The sequence below is a fragment of the Opisthocomus hoazin genome, chromosome 12, assembly GCF_030867145.1.
Source record: "Opisthocomus hoazin isolate bOpiHoa1 chromosome 12, bOpiHoa1.hap1, whole genome shotgun sequence".
NCBI lineage: Eukaryota > Metazoa > Chordata > Aves > Opisthocomiformes > Opisthocomidae > Opisthocomus > Opisthocomus hoazin.
In genome coordinates, this window is record NC_134425.1 from 7,443,443 (window position 1) to 7,456,564 (window position 13,122).

The 13,122-nt window shown below is 44.9% G+C and overlaps 1 long non-coding RNA gene across 1 annotated transcript; it reads right to left on the reverse strand.

Moving 5' to 3' along the window:
* Positions 1-1,595: 1,595 nt before the first annotated feature.
* LOC142362906 (uncharacterized) lies at positions 1,596-10,819 on the reverse strand. The gene is made up of 4 exons (XR_012765375.1): positions 10,687-10,819; positions 9,063-10,157; positions 7,576-7,655; positions 1,596-1,899 (listed from the first exon to the last, which is right to left on the reverse strand). It is a non-coding gene; the product is annotated as an uncharacterized LOC142362906 (long non-coding RNA).
* Positions 10,820-13,122: the final 2,303 nt, after the last annotated feature.

Sequence of the window (13,122 nt, forward strand, 5' to 3'; positions counted from 1 at the left end):
CTGCCCATCAGGTATTCAAAACTAGAAGAAAAATCCTTTTTTAAAAAAACCTATGTCATTACTCAATCAGTAACCTGGTGTAGAAAATACTCAATCTAAATGTCACAAAACCAGTGAGTTCCTACCGCTGCCGAATGCAAACTCAAATCCTGCTTTGATTCCAGATGCAAACGTGAATTCTAGCACTGATGCCCAATTGGTGTTCTCTCTTTATTTGTTTTTTCCTTCAGTTCTGGTCCGGCACTGAGGCAGAGATGCTGTAAGCACCGCATATTCCTAGCATAGAAGAGGGTTCATTTTGTTTCTCCTGTCCCTGGGGATTAGCACGTACTTTTTCAAGCTGCACACCATTTTATTAGTTCGATTCCCAGTCTGCAAGATGTCGAGTTTCCTTTATATGAATGTGCTGCAATTTAGTACCATCAGCAAACTCTGCTGAAACAATGAGAAATACAGAGCTAGCAAAGATCCCCGCGGAAACCCACCCACAGCTCTTCCCCGGTGCCAGCACTTTGCTCTGTATCCTCCCTGCAGCACTTTAATTCACATAATCTACCCTCATTTGTAACATACCTCATTCCCTGGCCTCGGTTAATGATCTGATTTTTGTGTGTTATGTGTTTAAAATGCTGTCTAACAATAAATGTTTGATTTTTTCACTGGTAGCACCTTTGTGAAATATTTATGATCACTAGATGTCACTGTAATTTTACTCTGTCTCCAGCCCTACTGAACCAACGTGATTCCTGGGCTGGAGTGAGCTCGCTTTAAAATCCTTTTGAAGAATTTATTAGTGATCAGAAAAATACCCAGCTGCTGTCTTGATAGAGGGTTTCCTGGGACAGGAAGGGAGAGCCAGCCTCGCTGCGGGCTTTGGCTGAGCTTTTGTGGGCAGTTATTCGGCTGTGGTGGTGTGAATAATGCAAAACCATGCGACTTCAGAGCCAGACACTCACACGTGTGTGCATACACATATCACCCACAGCCGCACACACAGGTTTCTGCTCGACACATGAAAATCCTGTTATTTTTATGCTGAGTTATTAAATCCCTCTGGTGCATGCATGCAGCAAAACGTGTGTCTGCAGGCACGACCTGCCCTGGGCTGTGTGCGGTTGACAGGGCTGGCACACCTATTAGCTCACCGCTTGACTGTAGATTTCCCTGTAGCTTTAGATGACCAAATGCCCTTAAAATTTTGTTGTTGTTCTTTAATAATGCCCCAACTTCTCTCCCAAACATACGGCCCTAATTCCTTCACTGTCGTCTGAGCGCTCCCATCTCCTTACTTCTAGACTGATCACCCCACTCCTACTGTGACTTCGGTTAATCACACAGGTTTTAGGACTCCAGAAATTTCTGCAGAATCGTCTTGCCTGTTTTACTTGGCTTAAGAGATTTTACAGAATATGTTTCTTCAAGGCCAACTCGAATCCACACTCCCTGTTTCCTGAACTGTTGATTTCTCCATTGGACTCTGCCTTTGGGATATGACAATTTAAATATTATAGACCACACTCCCGCAGAGGCACACATGAGATTTAATTGTTTTTTAATTGGAAAAAATTCACCACTGAAATTAGTGGAAATGCCTGCTTAAAAATCATTTGTCTCTGTCTGACGACATTATCCAGATCAGCAGAATATGTCTTCACTCTGTACACCGGGTCCCGCTGGGGAATATGCCGAAAGCAGGTCTTTCAAGAAAAATCAGTTATCGGCTGTGCAGCGCGGAGGCTCCCAATGCAGCGCTGGCAGCTGAGTCCGAGGAACTGAAGCTCTTTGCTGGCATCTTTTGGTGAGCAAGGAGAAAGGACCGAGGGCCACGGCTGTCTCCAAGTCCCTGTGGTGGCGAGGGATGGATGGCACAGCCTGGCCACGTCCAAGGGACCTTCGCAGCTGCGGAAAATAAGGTCTGCTGTGAAGAGGTTACAGGCAGCCACGAGGGATGCTGGGGTGATGTGCGCTGGGTAGAAGCTAATTGCAATGTCTGCAGCAGTGTATTTCCCTTTGAGCTAGTCCACACTGTCTTTGTAGTGGTCTAGTCTGGCAGCAGCAGGTTTTTAAAGGCTCACGGGTGCCTGCCGCTGCTGCAAGCCATAGTAAGATGTGGGCTGTCTAGGCAGGGGGTAATGCCACAAATGAAAGGCACCTTCTGGCTTGCTACCCAAATTATATGGCCTGTCCGCCTCTATTAATCCTAACGTCTCGGCAGCTCTAATACCTTACTTACTGGTATCAACACCATCTCTTTTGACGAGTCTTCCTGTTCAGGGTTCATTGAAAAGAGCCTAAATGAGCAATAATCTTTCTGGACAAGCATTGTCATTCTCTGTGAAGCCACCAGAGGAGCTTTCTTGGTTCCCATGAGGTCAAACACCTTTCATCTTCTGTGCCAGCCATGGCCTAGAAAGTCCTAAATTTCCTTTGAGCTCTGTTGATTAGCTGAAGCGACACAGTCTTCTCTATAGAAACTCTCCTCCACATCTCACCCAACAGGACACAACACATTTTGCCTAATGAGCAGCAGCAACACACAAATCAGAAGATAAACGGACTTTTTAAAATTTAGACAAATGTTAGGGCTACGCTGCTAATCCTAAAAAATGTCTGGGAACCTTGTTAGTACAACCACGTCTCTGTTAGATTAGTGGCCAGTAAACAGAAGTATCTTGTTGGTAATTGGAGACCCATTAGTCCTGGGTTAAAGCTGATATAGAGCCACTGGTGCTTTGCCTGGGGCAGGAGAAGCAGGTTTGGGGTGTTTTGGGTGCGGCACCCCAGCTTTGCATGCACCCACTTGTCAAGCTCGAGGCTCCATGATGGACGCTCATGGTCAGGCCAGGAACAGAACTGAAAAGTCTTTCATCAAGATAACTGGTAAAAAAGGTAAGGAGAGACAGAGAAACCAAAGGACTGAAGCGACTAACTAATGAAAAAGACATCCTGGATCTATTTTCATATATACAGCAAACTCTTCTTAAGGAATTGTATGAATTTTCTTATTTGTTTTGAAGGGTTATAAATTACGTAGGAGCCTGACGGTGCATGCATAAAAAGTGTTGAAACAGTTCAATGACAGGTGTGACAACTTTAAGCCCCATTTAAACACGGGCAACTCCTTATATATAGAATCTGTCTCCAGGTCATTGACTTCTTTCAACGTAATTCTACTCAGTCATGAACCCTTTCAACAAAAGCCAACCTAAACCACTGTCAATCCAAAGTGAGGGATTACATATGAAGAGTTAGCACACATTTCATTTCATTGGTTGAAAAACAGATTAATATTACATGGTAAACTGTTCAAAACGAGACTGAAGTTATGTTGAACACCCTTACACAAAAATTACCGTAAATCATATTTTTAAAAGGATTTAATGTTTGTTTATCCAGAAACACCCCAGAAGACTAGCTTGAACAATCCAGGGCTATCAATTCGTAGCACAGATTAGTTAAAGCAGATGGCGAGCCTGTGTGGATGCGCTCTGTCGGAGAAAATGTGCCCATAATTGGATTTATTTTAATTCACTTATACTTTGACTACAGGAGAAATCCTGGTGAAGTTCCTCATGCAGACAAGCCCTCAGGTTAGGGCTTTCAGGGAACTGCTGCTTTCCTTGCTCTCAACTCTATTTTGAAAATTGGACTTAAATGCAAAAATAACATTAGGTGCTTATAAATGAAAGTGAGTCCCCAGTCTTAAAACCTTTATTCATGGTCAGACCTTGCCTCCTTAATTCACTCTGACTAGCACTTTATGCAAGCAGCCCTGCATGAAACGCTACTCCCCATAAACAGAGCATCTCACTTCTCAAAGAGTTTTGCACAGAGTGGGCTCACACTCGGTGCGGAGGGGCATGCCGCTCACCTCCAGCGGTCTCAGTCTGCACATGCTTTGCAGCAGAGGAAGGAGACAAGTTGCTGTTGAGAGGTGCCATCCCTGCCACACATTATAAATGCAACTCATTTCCTTATGAATTATACATAATGGGCCACCCACATTACTCACAGGACCACGCGTTGCATTGACTGGCCATGGTGAAACCTGCCAACCACATCACCACAAGCCTCAGTTTCCCATGTAATTTCCCAAAAGTTCTCACTTCCAAACTGCCCCAGCAAATTGTGAGTGCAGGATGCATGCAAGCTGCTGCCCAGCTGCCAGCGACCTGCAGCCAAGCGTGCTAGGTCACCACAGGAGCACGTGGAGATGCGTGACTGCAGAGAATGATGGTGCATGGGGAGGAACGGCCTGCCTGTGGACACACCTCTGATATCTGTTTATTTTACCACATTTAATTGATGCTGGCTCTTTTGTGTGTGTGTGCTTATTCTATCTTTTAATCTAAGAAATACTGGCTGGGTGAGGCAGTGCCCCATTAATGAAAGGTTGTGGCTGCATGCTGAAGTAAGGAGAGCACACCATCACTGCCACGCGTGCCAGCCTTGTCCCCAGATTAGTCACTCTGAAATTATTGCTGATTTATTTGAGCAGAACCCAAACAGAATTTCACTCGTTCGTAGCCACAAAAATCCCGCATTCAAGGCACATAGCGGAGAGCAATAGGAAAAGACCAACCTGGCATCTGTGCTCAGCCTTCCAGCCCGGGTAACCCTTCCCCAAGCCCACCCTGGGGGAAACAGCTGCCAAGAGCCCTCCAATACGCAGATGTTGCTTCCTTTCTGCCTTTGTTTTTTCCAAACATTTCCTCAGCCATACTTCTCTACGTACCTCTGATATATAGAGATAGCCCGTTCTTGCAGGCTGCACAACCTAGGTGTTTAAACTCAAATCACATCAATGTTTCTTGTCGAAGTACCAGTTCTACTTGGCATGAAATCAGTCTGTATTCTAGCACCTGGCAGCAAACCTTCCAGCTTCACAGAATATTTCTTTTTGTATTTGCTAATTAACATGTAACACCATATTACTTTCCTTGCAATTGGCTTTTCAAAATATTTCTGTAGTTGACATAAAATGTCTCTCATTAGACATCTGCAAACTAATCTTGCTGTGTTACGTTTCAGCAAGTAGCCAGCCTGTGGGTGCTGGTGAGTGCATCGCTGACGATGGGACACGGGAAGCTGTCCTAAAGGAAAGCAGGATTTGGGGCATAAAAGGCTGCTTTGGTGACGTTGCCTATTTTTGGTCTCTACAAAGCATCCCAGGTGCTGGGTATGACCAGGAATATGGGGACAGCCGGGGAGCATGATGGGGCTGCTTAGACAACTGCGCTATTGAAAGAAACTCCAGCAATACTGTCCTTGAGCAAGATGGAGAGGTCTCTCAGTTCAGGTTGTGTGCATCTGTTGGTCTTGAGAGGCTCAGTACTTCCATCTCTGCTTGGTACACAGCCTGCTCAAACGTCAGGACACAAGGTGTTCTCAGCTCCAACATCCCTGCGAATTCCCAGCAGCCACTAGATGTCACCGCGACCGTATTGGCTCTCTAGGTGGTACCCAACCGGGACAGTAAGAGCACAGGAATAGAATTAATCATTAATCAAAAAAAATATTCACCTATTACAACGAGCACAGAGCTTAGACAAGGGGGAAAAGTGACCCAGACTCCTGCTTTTGTGCATGCCATCTCGGAGGGGATTTAGACAGAGCACCTGCATGCATGGATACAATTTTTGTCTCTTGATGGCAGGAGGATAGTTCGATATTTTAATGATCAAGTTTCTCCAGCTAGGCATCAGGGTAAAACTTACTTTTGCTAATGCATTTATCAGACACCTATTCAATTTTCCAGCCTTGCTAGCTTTAAAACTAGCCCCCTGACACTTGGTAATCCCGCCAGAGAGAAGCAGCTAACAGAAAGCAGCATCACCTGGGCCGTAACAAGGACAAGGAAGGATTTGGGGATGAGATCAACCAAATCGGTCCCCATGCAAACAAATCAGCAAAGCCATTTCTGGGAACACCTGTCTCCAAAACATGTGAAACCGTAGGAAAGCAAAGGGCTTCGCTGACCAGGGCTGCTGACACATTTATTTTCATTAACCTTCAGTGGTTAATTATTAACCTGTAACCATCCCACGAGGTTCCACTTTATCTCTCACCTCACAGACACAAAGTCAAGTAAACACAGCCCCGGGCAGAGGTGGGATTTTGACAGTCCACTGCAGGCTTGGTGAGCGCTGGAGCCAGGTCACCATGTCCCAACTTCTACACCTGTGTCAGCACAAAATGCAGGAAACCTCCCTAGATAAATGCTGAAACACGTGATGCACAAAGCAAGTTGTATGTGCAACTCCTACCAGGTACGTGCTGAAGCCTCCCATGGCAGTGGCACAGCCCACGCCATCACCATGCCTTGTTGACCTCGATCTTTGCTTTTGGTGATTCTCTCTCTCTCTCTCTCTCTCTCTAAAGAACTGGTGCTAGTTTCTGTGTCTTTCCATTAGAAGATGAACTTAGGGTCTGGCTTTTAATATATTTAGATACTGAATTGAGCAGAATTCTTTGCTTTTTCTTAGAATTCTTGGTCTCCAACTGCTGGGTTTTTTACCACAGATATTTTCATAGTCCTACCCCAGGCCTATACCAAGCACTAGCCCTAACGCCTGGCTTTTCCTCTTTGGCTGTTGAAGTCTCCAGTCCAGCTCATGTCTTTAATCAGACCATCCTTGTCCTGTTGTTCTGCTTCTTTGGGTTCAAGAAGATGTTCGAGCAAGTTCATCCCCCTCACTTACCTGAAACCCCGGCAACATAGAAGTCCTTCAAAAGGAATTGAGGTCAGTAACTTATTTCCTAAATTGTGCAGTAATTCAGCAGATCCCTGTGAGACTGTTTGGCTTTGGATAAGACCTGAATGGCACAAATTACTGTAAATAGGGGTCCCTTTCTGAATACATTTCCTTCAGGATTTCCGTAGTCAACCCTTAGCAGGAATGAAAGTGTCCATCCCCCCATCTGCCCTGGTTACATCCCATTTCTCCTTTCAGAGCTAAAGGTATACATCCCACCACAATAACCACTGGAGATGCCTGTGTTTGCTTAAAGGATTTTTCTGGGTGTCCTACAGACATATTATTTCAATCTGAAGTCTGCTGTCTTCCAAGAAAAGTCAAACAAAACAGAGTTTACAGCTCTGCCTGAAGACAGCTTTTGAACTTCAGTCCATGGTTATTTTCATTTTTGCTTCATGACAACTAATACATTTAATACAAAAGAAAACATGCCTGGCTCAGAACTTCAGCCAAAGATGACAAGTCCAAAATTATCTCAGCTTAGAAATATTACTACCCGGATTATTAGTCTTAGGTTTGGTTTATGATCACTTCTTCCAGCAGTACTGCTACCCTTGGAATTAATTGCAGCTTGTGTAATTTCTGCAGAAAAGAAGATGAAACAGAGTATGCATTTTATCACTACTACTTGCACAAATATAAAAAGAGCAAAGGTTGCCTATTTTAATTTTTTTCATGCATGTATATCTGTAACTTTGTCACTTTGTAGCCTGTTACTGGTTATGAAGTTGGTGTAGGTTGTCTCTTGTTTCAGTTTTCCTTAGGAAGTAAGTATCCCACTTTTAGGATTAAGAAATTAATTTAAAATTCAGATTACCTTTTATGACAAAATATCTTCTGCTCTCTCTGGTAGTAAAATGTCTGTAACACCCAGTGGGACTGGCCAGATCTCGCTTCCTTTAGAAAGTCAAAAAGAAGTGCATGTCTATCTTCCATGCCTCATTTCCCATAATCCTCTCTTTTCTTTCTTCCAACACCACCCTGCTCAACATATAGAAGAACCACCTGACAGGTGGGGAAGGTGGTCCTATACCCTATGCCTGCCCACCCAGAGGCACAGCTCCCACCCGCGAAAACCCCTCACAGAAACAGAGTCACAAGGTCTCTGCTCAGAAATCAGATGTTCCTCAAAATCCCCCGATTTGGATATGGAGATTTGTCTCTTTCTTTGACCAGGCAGATGTGCCTTCCAGGGCCATGGTTTCTTAAGAAGTGGGAATAAAACAGCGATTTTATTCCTTATCTCTAACAAGAGGTGATGGATGCCCACTATATGTTGATCACACCATCAGGTGAGTGGCTCCTGTTGAGGTAACCTCTGCCTCAAGCAATGACGCTGCCAGCATCACCAGAAGCCCCAGGAGCTGGTCACCTCAGCAATCTGCTATGAACTCTGATTCACAACCAACACTTCAGAAAAATACAACTGTGATGGCCACAGATGAGTAATTCCTTCTCTAAATCACCCAGTCAAAAGCCTAGCATCTCAGTGCCAGGTAGAGGATAAAAGCATTTGGGGGCCTAACTTCCCACAAGAGCCCCAGCTGGTTTACCAGTTTGGCCCCCCAAAAGCAAGTGCCAAAGTTAGTGACGGGTGATGGGAAGGTAGCTGGTGTAGCAGACCTAGCACTGCTGTGAATAATGCAATGGAGCAATGGCATCTTGCTATTTCTCAGCTTGTTAGTTTAATATCACTTATTTAACTTGTCTATTTGCATTAAGCCCAACACTTAGGATGCCCTGATATATTTTATGATACTTTCTTGCTGTTGCTTTTGATGGTCCTATTTGTGATTCAGCAAATAGTACCTAAGTAATAAATATTCTGTCTGGGTGGACATTTTATTTATCTACAGAGCCACCATATAAATTCAATTGGTTTACTAAAGGTCAAACACTTTTCATCTTCTCCATAGCCAAAGAAAATTTAAAAATTTAAACTCCCTTTGAATTCCTTTGATTAACGCAGTGAAAATATCTCACTTTTTTTTAAACTCAGAAGCAAAATTGTCTTCACTATAAATCTACCTCATTTTGATACACTGATCTCTGCATAATGGGCAACATCAGGCATTGAGGCATAAACTAGAAGACTGTTGTGGTTTTGCCTCAACTCGCAACAAAGAACCACGCAGTTACTCTCTCACTCCTTCCCCCTCCCCGGTGGCACGGGGAGGAGAATCAGAAGGAAAAAAGGCAAAAACTCGAGGGCTGGGATGAGAACAGTTTAACAGAATGGCAAAGGAAAAAAAACCAACAATCAATAATACTGATAAAAGCATATACACCATGCAGTATTCTCACCAGGTGATGCTCATCTTGCTCCTGAGTAGCAAAATCCCCTCCTTCAGTCAGCTCCCCACTTAAGTACTGAGCATGATGTCACATGGTATAGAATATCCCATCTGATTGGCTGCTTTGGGTCAGCCCAACCAGCTTCTCGTGAACATTAACTCTATCCCAGCTGAAACCAGGACAAAGATGGAGGAAGCAGTAGAAGAGTTATGAATAATACTGTTACCAATTATCATCCATACATACATACCTCCTTTGGGCTGGATGTTAAAAAAACCCACATAAAATTACTGAGTTGTATAATTAGCTGTGGGGAAAAAAGGGCTGGGATCCACGCATTTGGGAATTGCACCCCTGTGGCACGGAGTCACCTGTGCTGTGTCAATAAACGATACCTAAATGTTCTGTACTTACATCAGTATCATCCCCCCAGCTGGACCAAATTCTGATCGGGCAAGTGCATGCAAAGCCACTGCTTTCATCATGCTGTTTTAAAGAGCAAGAAAGCCGTTATTTTTCAGACACATAGAGGAAAACAGAAGCTGAAGACCAGATTTCAGCTCCCTCGTACTGCCCTTGTGCAGCTACAGTGCCCCAGCTTGCAGGGCTGACAGGGACAGAGAAACCCAACGACTAAACCAATGGATAGTGAAAATAATATCCTGGATCACTCGCATATGTCTTTTCTGCTGACTTCTATGATTTTTTTTCATTTGTAAGGTTTTAGAGTAAATTTTTTAAAATTGCTTAGATGATCCACGTCTCTTGCATGTAAAAGTTGCACAACTTCAGATAAAAGCAGGAGTTAAAAGTGTTTAGTTAAATAGGGAAACCCCTATAGAGACACACTTACATCAGTTTTGGTGAGTTGTTCCTCATCTTTCAATACACTGCGACTTGCACTCATTTAACGAAATTAACGTGACAGGTGAAATCAGGTTAAGCAAGTGAAGGTTCTTCATGTCGGGACTGAAAGGGGATTCTCCATGTGCTTTAGACACTACTGCCCAGGATCACAGAAACTTCAAATACACTTCCTTTAATCATCTCATACTTCATGCAAGTGAGAGCTGACTTCTTCCCACAGAATTATGGCCTGAGCACCTGGACAAAACATCCAGAAGTTTACCTCAGGTGGTATTCAGAGATTCAGATCTGAGGTCATGAGAGTCCCAGGACATGAAGGAACAGCAAGAGCTGCTGGAGTCGCACCTCCTGCACGAGGGCAGATTCTCACTGTGCAGGAGAATGAAAGGAATCCTTTGCACTGCAATGCCAGATCCCAGGTTTGGCACCAGCAGCCGGTGAGCTGTCTCAGTCCTATACTCCCCACCCCATCAGCGCCAGCTGCTGCCACACCATCTCCCTCCCGCTCCCCGTCGGCTCACCACTCACCGCCAGTCATCGCAGACAAAAAAAGTCTGGTATCCCTCCTCAGACAAAAAAGTTTGGTATCCCTCCTCAGCTGTCTCCCTTGTGATTTAAACAAACCCTGTTCTAGCCACAGTTTCTAATAAGGGACTTTTTATTTAGAAAGCTTGAATTATTTTTGTTGTTTTTCCTCTGGGGTCTTTTCTCCCCCTCAATGCACCCCCTCCTTCGTGATGTGCAACAGAACTGGACACTTCCTTACCTCTAAATCACTGCAGTGCTCGGACCATTATGTGCTGCTCTTTGTAAACAGTCTTTCTGTTTTCATACATTCACCTTGTTGCAGATTTTTTTAGCTTGTATTTCCTCTACTGGTTTAAAGGAATGTCACAGGCATGGAGTCAAGTCCTGTGAAGATAAAAACAGATCAACACATACTGCAGCTCCCTCTTAGAAATAAATTGGATTGCCTTGAAATTGTTGGTTCTCAGAAATCTGTTTAGCAATGTATTTTCCTGTAGACATTTATATATTGTGCAATAAGGCTTTCCAGTAACATGCTTGGTACTGGTGAGGAAGAAAGCAAGCATACATGGCAATAAAAGTCATGCAGGTGAACCAGCGGAGCCAGGAGCTGAAGGGTGAGGAAACGTGGTGGACAACCCTCTGTTGTTCCCTGTGTGGTTTCAGTGGCGTTCTTCAGTTCTTGCTTCGTTCAAACACAAGCAATGCTTTTATGCACCTGGAGTGCATTTTTCTAGAGCACTCACATGTATTTGAACCTTTGGCACCAGCAGGCAGGTGGGTGTGTATACGTCCCCGAAGCGCGGTCCCACGGTGCTCCACCTTTGGGCTCATTTCTACTCTTCACTCGTTCAAACTTTCTCATGCTTCATCAGCATCGCTAAATATTTACATGAGGCAGCAGCGATTTTGGCTGTGGTTAACAGGGAGTTACGCATTTGCAGCATCTGTCGGGGTGTTTGTTTTTGTTCCTGCGCTGCCAGCGGAGCCAGCACCCACTCTGACTCTCGCACTGACGGAGAATGAACCATTTCCTCACAGACATCATGAAAAGGTTTCGTAACAAATTACGCCTAAGAAAATAAGGGCATTGAATTTTTGTCGGGCTTTCCCTCGGTGAGGAAGCAAAACCAGCTCTCAGCTTCCATGTCTCCATTGCAACTCTGCATGACCCCGCTGCCTGTGCAAACATTTCTGGTTCATGTAGCCGGTGATGGAGAGGGGTCTCGCTGAAGCACAGAAGTTGTAGATATGAAATGTGTTTGTCAACAACACAGCAGTAACAGGAGGTTGCAACAAGGTCAAGATAAAAGTGTAAACGTGTCCAAAATAGGTGTAACAAGCTGGCAGCGAGCAGCAAGGGAGGCTGCTGCAGCTGGCAGGAACAGTCGCGGCCGTGCAGGATGTGGCCCCTGGCTCCCTGTGAATGGCACCGTTTTGCAGGGCTTTCCTCTGTCCTTAGAAAACGTGAGTGAATGAGTTTCCATTTCCAACCAACTGCCGGGTAATAACAATTTATTTACTATCAACCATCTGACACAGAGGTGCTTGGCAGCCCTGGACAAGAACACCAGGGCTTTCCCTTCTGTCAGACCCCGAGTTAAAATGAGATGATCTGCCTCAATCCAGTTTGGCCATGGAAATGCTTGCGAGGCGTCCACAGCAGCCTTGGCCTGTGAGTGATTTGGCTCTGAAGACCTTCAACAGTGTTTCTGGCCACCTGATTTTCTGCAACTGGGGTAAGACGACTGGCAGTCAAGGAGGGGAAAAAGCTAGAGAGGGTTGAAGCAACTCGTGAGTGGTGATGAGTCTCGTCTCAGCAAGCAGAACAAGGTGACCTTCATCTTAGTAGCCTGAATGATGTTCTGACAATGTTTGGGGTTTTTTTTAAGGGATGGTCCTTTACAATGTTGAAATAGTCTTCCAATGAACCTTTAAAAAACAGCTCCTGGTGAGCTGACTCGCAGCTCCATGAATCATCGGACGTTCAATCAATCATCAACTTTCGTTTTTTGTAAAGTAGCAATTGATGTTGTATGTTATTAGTTTCTTGGCACATTACACTAGGCTTTCATCAAAGCAAAATGCTGATGCAATTAGCAAAGGATATCAATTTACGCAGCAATTCACATTATCCCTCAAAGCTTCATTAGCCTCAGAAGCTAAGGCATGGGAGGGAAAATCTGGGACAGTGCTCTGCTCCCTTCTGCAGCTCAGCCCATCTGCGCTGCTGCAGTGCGCCCACTTCGCGTGGCCCTTCGCAGCCGGGAAAGGGAGATTTGGCAGCACCCAGCTCCTCAGCGCCGGGCGACGACAACAACTGCCTCCATCCCAGCCTGAGGACCTGCTCACGCGCTTTGTGCAAGTCCAAGCTATTGTGTGGGAGTGAGCATGTTTCAACAGCCAGAGTCAGAGCAGCGGAGGGGCACTATTTGCAAGGACAAACTAAAAATAAAAATAAATAAAATTCAGATTTCCTGTCCTAGAGACACCCTGGAGCTCCTGCCGGTGGGTGATGCTCTGCCGCCATGCCAGTGTGCCCTGACCGACTCGAGATTCTCCGCTTGTTCTCTCAGACACTCCTGAGGTCAACAAGGCATGATTGCCCCGTGATTTCACAGAAAAGCCACCAATGTCAGCAGGAAGCAGCTGCTGGTGGGATGGAAACCTCACT